Here is an 8,290-nt window from a genome sequence, read left to right on the forward strand (position 1 = left end):
TAGAGTGGCCAAGTCCAACCTGAATTCTTCTGAAAGTCTACTGAAATTGATGAAAGGTACTGAAATTTCTATTCAAAAATTGGTATTTGGAAACATTTCCCAGCATCCTAAATGTCAATTCCCCTCTTACATCCTTGCGACAGGCATATTGGCTTGGTTAGAGACACACAGCATAGTTGCCAACTTGCCCTGAGACTGCCAGAAAAAGTTAATGTGGAGTTCTGGTCTCCTCCCAGGATGCATTTGGGCTGCTGCCCATAATGATATGTATAATTGCAAAGGCCTGCCAAAAAAAGCAGGCTGGATTTAATTGAGTCAACACACTGCTATTAATAATAAATGGCAGAGGCTTTGCTATTAATCACTCATGTTGGCTTTATAGCAGGCAGTGTAAGGTATCAAACAACACCTTTACAATGGTACACTAAAAACTTATCAGAAGGAGTAATATACACCTGCTCTTATTTTTTTTTTTAAAAAAAGAACAAACAAACAAGAAAGAATGCTCATTTCTAGAGCCTCAGTTTTTGCCCCACATATGTCTTGTGAAAGGAAGCAGGCTAGGTGTATACAATAGAAAAGTGTGGGGCATGGTAATCTCTTTTTTCCCCTTTTTTGAAGATAGGAACCACATCAGCTCTTTTCCAGTCCTCTGGTAGTTCCACGGTGCTCTGGGATTTTTGAAAGATGGGGTACAGTGGTTCTGAGATGACATCAGACAGCTCCTTTAGAAATATGGGGAAAACAATGTATTTATGTTATAGCTTTTTAAAAATGATTTATGCATCAACAGAATATTGAAAAATGTAAAAATAAAAAAGCCAAAAACTATACAGCAACTATTAAAAACTTTTTACTAGTATTATTTGGTTAAAAAAATAATGTCCATGTTCAATATTTATATCCAAAAGTCATATATAGAAATAGAGTTAACTGAATACAAATTACTTCAGAATATAATTAATAAAATGAAGATCAAATATATCCTTATACCCTACCTTTGTACAGGCATTCAGAGTGGCATATATGTCCTCCCTTCTCCAGTTTTCCTCACAACACCACCCACTGACTGGCCCAAAGTCATTTATGGAGCTTCCATGGCTGAGGCAGATGAGAATTTGGGTCTTTCTACTTCTAATCCAGCACCTTAACTACCACATCAGACTGGCTGTGTGAGAAAATTTGAAAAAAAAAAACCACATTCTTAACTACAGGTAGTCCTTGGGTTCTGATAGCAATTTGGAATTGCCATCACTAAGCAATGTGGTTGTAAAGCTCACTATTGCATTACCATGCCACTTAATGAGGGCAGTTCTAAGCAGTCCTGATTGCTATCATTAAATGAGGAACTTGTATGACCATGATTTTTGACTTCCTGTCATCTTCCTCTTTGACTTTACTTGTGGGAAGCCAGCAGGGAACATTGGGAACTGCGATCGTGTGACTGTGGGGATGCTACAGTGACCAGAACTCTGAGGACTTGTCATAAAGACCCCTCGTTCTGTGCTATCACACATTTGAAAGATTGCTGAACAAGATGTCATAACCTGAAGACCATCTATAAAGACAAATTCACTTTTCAGCCAAGACTCTTTTGTATATTTATGTACCAGTGGTTCAAAGAAAGATGTATTGTAGATCAGTAAACCGATTATTTTATGTATCATTTTATGAGTGTATTAGGAAGAAATTGATAATGAAACTATACTAGAGTTAATGACCAAAACCATTTATCAACATTTCACATCCACCCGCAACTTGTTCTCCATGAAAGACTAGCTCAGGCCAATGGAGGTTCAGCATCTTGCTTCTTCCTAGGCTTTAAAATTCCCTCACCACATTAGCTTTCACAGGGGGAAAAAAGGTTGTCTTCCTCCTCGTTTTAAGCCTGATGCCAAGGTACCCCAACCTTGGAGTACTTTGATTAAATAAGACAAAGGAATCTTTAGAAATTGCATACATTATATCAGAAAAACTAAAGCATGAGAAACAAAAAATAAGAAAAAGAGTCAGGGAGTATGTTAGAAATATTAAAAAAGCCAACAGAATGTAGGTCCCCAGTGAAGAGTAAATGATGAGGTAGTTATGAATGATGGTTAGGAGTCATTACTTCTGAACATCTATGTTTCATCTGCCTTCTCTCAGAAAGAAATGGAGCCCCAGCTGATCATACCATAGTTATGCCACTGGGGAAAGGGGACAACAGCTTAGTGTCTACCAGAGGATCTCCAACAGTTTACCATCTAGCAACTAATCAGTTCATGTGACCGCCCATTCCACTGGCTGACACTTGTATAATCTGGAGGTTCCTCCCAAAGCCGAGCATGAATCTCTTTGAATGCTAAATGTAGCAGAATTATAGATTTCTGAAGCAAAGAAACATATTTTCTTGAGGTAGCCAAAAGTTACATTCTCCAATTTAGCTGTCATGACATACTACTGTGATGACCCAGGGCATGGCAAGAAAGCAAGACAGCCAGAGAACAGGTCTGCAAAACAGTAACCGGGGTAGCAGTCCAGTAAGCAAGTTTTGCAAGAGGTTCAGCAAAGCAGGCAACTGGGCAAGCCCCACTAGACAGAGCACAGCAATCTCCAGGCATCAACAAGTACCCATGAGGCTCCACAGATTCAACGCTTGTTCCCGACAAATGCCCCTCCCACAGGCACCTTCTTACATTTCAGTCCCCAGGTGTGCCTTGTGAAGTGGGGCGGGGCACTCTCCTCCCTTGTAGCCAGCTCAGTCTGTGTTGATCTCTCCTTCTCTCTTCTCTCCATGCTGTGGGATCAGGAGGGGGTGGTCCTTGCTCATCACCTGAGCTCCGTTTCTCATGTTCATCTTGCTCCTGTTCCTCCCTGTCTACAAGCTGTTGTAATCCTGAAATGCCCTGGCCTGACTGGCCCAGCCAGTTTCCTCCTCGATCTCTGTCCCATTCTATTCCAGCTCATCTTCCCCTGCAGATTCAGGCTCCGAGGAGGGGAGGGGCATAACACGACTGACTTATATTCAGCTTGAGACCATCTACAATTTCACAAGTATATTTTTCACCAGTATTCATATCAACATACTATGCTTTGGACTTCTGCTTCCTAAGGGTAGAACCCTGCATTTGTCATAGCTTAATTTTATTATGTTATTTTCCATCCACTTTACAAGTGGATCTCTATCCAGACTCAAGTAGAGTAACCATGTCTTCTAAAATCTTAGCTACCTGTTCTATTTCTGGGTCACTTGCAACTTTTAGAATACATTTCCTGCACTTCATCATTTGAGACATTAATATAATGTTAAGGAGTGCAGGTCTCAGCATAGATGACCTTTCCTAATTATGATGATGCCAAAACGAGAAACATGCAATTGATGGAATGATGTAGGCTATGCTGTTTTATACTTGCATCATTGCATCACATACCAAATGTGAACAGTGGTGTTTGCACAGACTACAATATTACAACACACATTTTGTCACTTAACCCACATATAGTTAAAAGTTCCTTGGATTTCTTCCTCAACACACCTTTCCTTATCCCAGATAACAGTCACTAAGTTGGAAGGGATCTTGGAGGTCTTCTAGTCCAATCCCCTGGTCAGGCAGGAGGTCCTATAGTATTTCAGACCAATGGTTATCCAATCTTTTCTTAAAAACTTCCAGTGTTGGAGCATTTACAACTTCTGGAGAAAAGTGGCTCTACTGATTAATTGTTCTAATTGTCAGGAAATTTCTCCTTAGTTCTAGGTTGCTTTTCTCCTTGATTAGTTTTCATTCATTGCTTCTTGTTGTACTTTCAGGTGCTTTGGATAATAGGTTGACTCCCTCTTCTTTGTGGCAACCTGTTAGATATTGGAACACTGCTATCATGTCGCCCCTAGTTCTTCTTTTCATTAAACTAGACCAGAGGTGTCAAACTCGCGGCCTGCAGGTCTGATGTGTCACGTGCTGGCCCCACCCCTGCCCAGTTTAGCAAAGGGGAAAAAAGTCCTGATATGTCACATGACGCCACCATGACAGTACAAATTTGACACCCTTGAACTAGACATACCCAATTCCAGCAACTGTTCCTTATATGTTTTAGCCTTCAGTCCCCCTAATCATCTTTGTTGGTCTTCTCTGCACTTTTTCTAGAATCTCAACAACTTTTTTTTATACTGTGACAACCAAAACTGGATGCAGTATTCCAAGTATGATCTTACCAAGGCATTGTAAAAGATATCTGGTATTTCAATTGTTTTCCAACATTTCCCAAAAGTAATGGATTGAGATTTGACCAACCAACAGTTCCTTTATAACCAATCCAAAATTCCTTCATGACCAATCCACAATTCCTAGGATGCAAATGTTGTCTCTGGAGATCTAAATTCACCCAAGTTGGTAAGTCTTCCCAGTCTATGTTTCTGTTTAACTCCAACTGGATTCTTGGTCCAGGATGTAGGGTTTTCACAATTCCAGTCTTTTTGGAATTGTGGCTGCATTGCAGCATGAGATTTCTTTGCTTTGCTGGTATATAGAGTTTGGCCCCTATCCATGCAAGGCCATCTCATAAGGTGAAGTAATCTTTGTGCAGCTTGTACCAGTCATCCTTGGACAGAATGTTTGGGTGAGATTATCAGCCATCTGGGGGCTTCACTTTGCTTTGTACCTGGGTGATTGTGGAAGTGGCAATTTGGTTGGAGGGGATAATGAAATTCATAACTCTTCCTCTATTCTTGTACTGTGGCTGCCTGGATAATGCATCTGCTAGGAAAACTTTTCCCTCCTTGCAAATAATATAGGCTGAAATTGAAACAATTGAAGTATAATGCCCACCTTCCTTGTTTAGGTGATAACCTTCAGAGTCTTCTTAGTGCCCCTAGGCAGGGGTGGGATTCAAATTTTTAACAACTGGTTCTGTGGGCATGGCTTAGTTGGTGAGCATGGCTTGGTGGTCATGTGACTGGGTGGACATGGCTTGGTGGTCATGTTATTGGCTGGATGTGGCCAACTCAACATCACTCACATCGAGGCATGCATCTCCTCACCTGGCCTCTCATGACTGTGGGGATGCTGCAACAGTTGTAAGTTTGAAAAATGGTCATAAGTCACTTTTTTCAGTGCCATTGTAACTTTAAATGGTCACTCCACACAAGCAAAATACCAGCAAAGGAGGGGAAAAAAGCTCCAGAAAAGTTCCTGAGACAAAAAGTCCAGTCCTGCCAAGAATGTAATAAGGATTAACGGAGAGGCAGTCTCTGTAAGCAACACCAGAATGTTTCCTTCCTGCCTTCCTTGCAGGATTAGGCCAGTAATTTCTTCTAAAAACCAGTTCTCAGAAGTGCTTAGAATGATAACACCCGGTTCTAGCGAATAGGTGCGAACTGGTAGAATCCCACCCCTGCCCTTAGGTTTTTGTGATCTGTCCACAACTCAAAGGGAATTTTGGTGCCCTCTAACAGATGTCTCCAGATGACCAGTGATCAGTGGTTGGTTCCATGTGTGAGGAACCTCCCATTCGAGGATGGCTTGCACCTTTTCCAGGTCCATTTCCACCCATTCATGAGAGATTTGTTAACCCAAGCAATCCAGTTTAGTTTTGTAGAACTCATAATAAGAAAGCTTCATGTACAGTTGTGCCACATGGACCTTCTCGAGCATTGCTCTCACTAGCTTTACATGCTCTTCCATTGTGTTTGTATAAATCAAAATATTGTTCAGGTACACCAAAACCCTTTTGTACAGCTGTTCATGCAAGATCTCCTTTATCAGTTGCATGAATAAAGTGGGGACTTCCTATATTGAGAGGACCCTGAACTGGAAACAGTCCAGTGGGCAATTGAAAGTCTTCCACTCATTCCCCTTCTTACATCTCTGGGGTGTCATCTTCTGGTTTTCTGGATTTGTGCAGTTGTCATGCAACTGTGGGATATGTTTGGTCAAAGATAGAGATTGAGAAGATCTTTTGTTAAATATATATCGGTGGATCAGGTGACTTACTCTTCAAGCCAAAGTTAGTGGTAGCAGTAGTACGGTAATATTTATTATGCCCTTATGTGAGTACAGGTATAGAATAAAAAAAAAGTGACATAATATATTATAATTAATTACATCATACTATAAGGAGCCTCTAAACTATAATATGTATGACATGCATTCACTGTAGATTAAAAGTAACACAAATTATAAAATTGCTTTAACTCATTGAAGCAATTCATTCTTACGGATTACACTCAGTGGTTCTGGTCTCTTTTACAACTAAGTAATGAAAAATATAAGTAGTCCTCAGCTGCCCTGTTTGGTGACCATTCAAAATTACAATGGTAGTGGAAAAGTAATTTAATTTTAGGACCAGTCCTTGCACTTCCAAACATTATAGCATCCCATAGTCACATTATAGCCATTTGCACCCTTCATAGCTGGCTTCCAATAAGCAGAAGCAATCTAGAAGCTGGCAATAAAATCACAAGTTGCAGTCACATGATGCCTTGTTTAACAGCGTAAGGTGACCCACTTAACAACTGTGATAGAAGTGAGGTCATAAGTCTGTCACAGTGGCATGATGTTTTGCTTAATGTTTTGCATCACTTAGCAACAGAGTTTTGTGGTTATTAAGTGAGGTCTATCTATACAAAGGAAGCCCTTCCCCCATCCTATCCAAACCACGCATTCAACTGCCTGGCACACTTGGAACTAATAGAGCAGAATTTGCTTGTCCTGTTGGATCAGGGATGTCAAACTCGCATCGTCACATGACGCATTGCAACTTTTTCCCCCTTCACTAAACTGGACGCGGGCATGACCAGTGCATGATGCATCCAGCCTGCAGGCCATGAGTTTGACAGCCCTCCATTGGATTATAGGTCTCTCACTAAGGCAGAAACCACTTTAAGACCATTGATTTACTTGTTCTTAAAAAGGAAAAAATCCAGAAAGAAATTCAGCCAAAAAGACCCCAGCAACCAAACTGAAGGGAACCAAAGCAGACTAGCTGGATCAATTGGACTGAAGCAGATCACTAACCCTGACTGTACCAACTCAAGCCACTTCTTTATGGAATGACTTGTGCAAACAAAAGGAATAATCACGTTCATTATGGAACCTGAAGCTATCTTTGAACTACCTTAAAAATGGATCAATTCCGAGAAACAGATGAGGATATATCAAGTCATAAGTGGGGTGCTTTGACACCTGGATAAGAAGACTAGATGGAGTATGTGCATGGGTTTTCAAAACACCTTTTTCCTGATCTTAATCTCAGCTACAACTAGAGTTCAGGCAGAAATCAGCACAAATTTGGCAGAGAGTTCGTAGCCATTTACATCCCAAGGGGCCTGCAGAAGAGCCATCCTTCCCAGAAGGTTGGGTGGGATTTTCATTTCTCCCTTAAGTAAATAAGACAAATTCTCCAAAATAAAATTCTGGCCTGGAGTGAGAGAGAACGAACAGCAATTTAGTCATAGATACATAGTGTACACATTCACACCCTGCTATTAAATTCTTCAACATAAAGAGAACCATGAAGTCTTCAGGAAGCTTCAAACAAGGTATAAAGGAATACAGTGTATAAGAAAGAGCAAAGGGACCTTACCTTGAAGTTGACAGAAACTACCCATTTCCTTTTTTCCATCCTGTAAATATCCACATACAAAGGAATACATTTTCTGTGCAGGCAAGCAAATAATCTACATGCAACAAAATCCTCTGAAACTACAGAGCTGAACAAACTAAATCATTTAAAGGAAAAAAGAGTATCTTTCTCAGCACTGACTTTCTAACAGATTCCTTGAATATGAATACAAATATTTATCACTATTTTTAAAAACAAAACAAATCAACCCTCATTCCTGCACCAGACAATTTCTTTAAAGTCCACTGCATTCTATAACTGATTTTTTCCCCTCTTATTCCTTATATACATAACAAACCTGAACCTCAGGAGAAATTCACTCCATTGTTAGAAATAGCCAAAACTGGCTTGCAACGAGCAAAGATGCCAAGATTTTGCACCTTGCTCTGTGACCTAAAGCAAAAATGACATGAACATTGACAAATTTGACAAGGAAATTTGTGCAAAAAACAACTTCTATTTGGCTAGCCAAGCAGCAAATATGTCGGATGATATGCTTTATTAAGCAATCCATTTTTCAGCAATAGCTGAGCCATCTGCAAAGGTTAGCGTGCATCAGGCTTTCTACAGAATTTCATCTGCGTCTGCAGCTAGGTGCAACACACAACCACATTTTTCATGTACATACAATTTTGGATGCAAATCGAATACTTGATGAAAGAGGTGACCTTCCAGATTGACTTCACCATATAGT

General features: G+C 40.3%; 1 long non-coding RNA gene across 1 annotated transcript; it reads right to left on the reverse strand.

Annotated features, from left to right (window-relative positions):
* Positions 1–529: 529 nt before the first annotated feature.
* LOC148130811 (uncharacterized) lies at positions 530–7,794 on the reverse strand. The gene is made up of 3 exons (XR_015749627.1): positions 7,558–7,794; positions 999–1,168; positions 530–725 (listed from the first exon to the last, which is right to left on the reverse strand). It is a non-coding gene; the product is annotated as an uncharacterized LOC148130811 (long non-coding RNA).
* Between the last annotated feature and the right edge of the window lie 496 nt (positions 7,795–8,290).

Source organism: Notechis scutatus, chromosome 4 (assembly GCF_049901735.1).
Source record: "Notechis scutatus isolate UNSWTSFEM ecotype Mainland chromosome 4, rNotScu1.2, whole genome shotgun sequence".
Lineage (NCBI taxonomy): Eukaryota > Metazoa > Chordata > Lepidosauria > Squamata > Elapidae > Notechis > Notechis scutatus.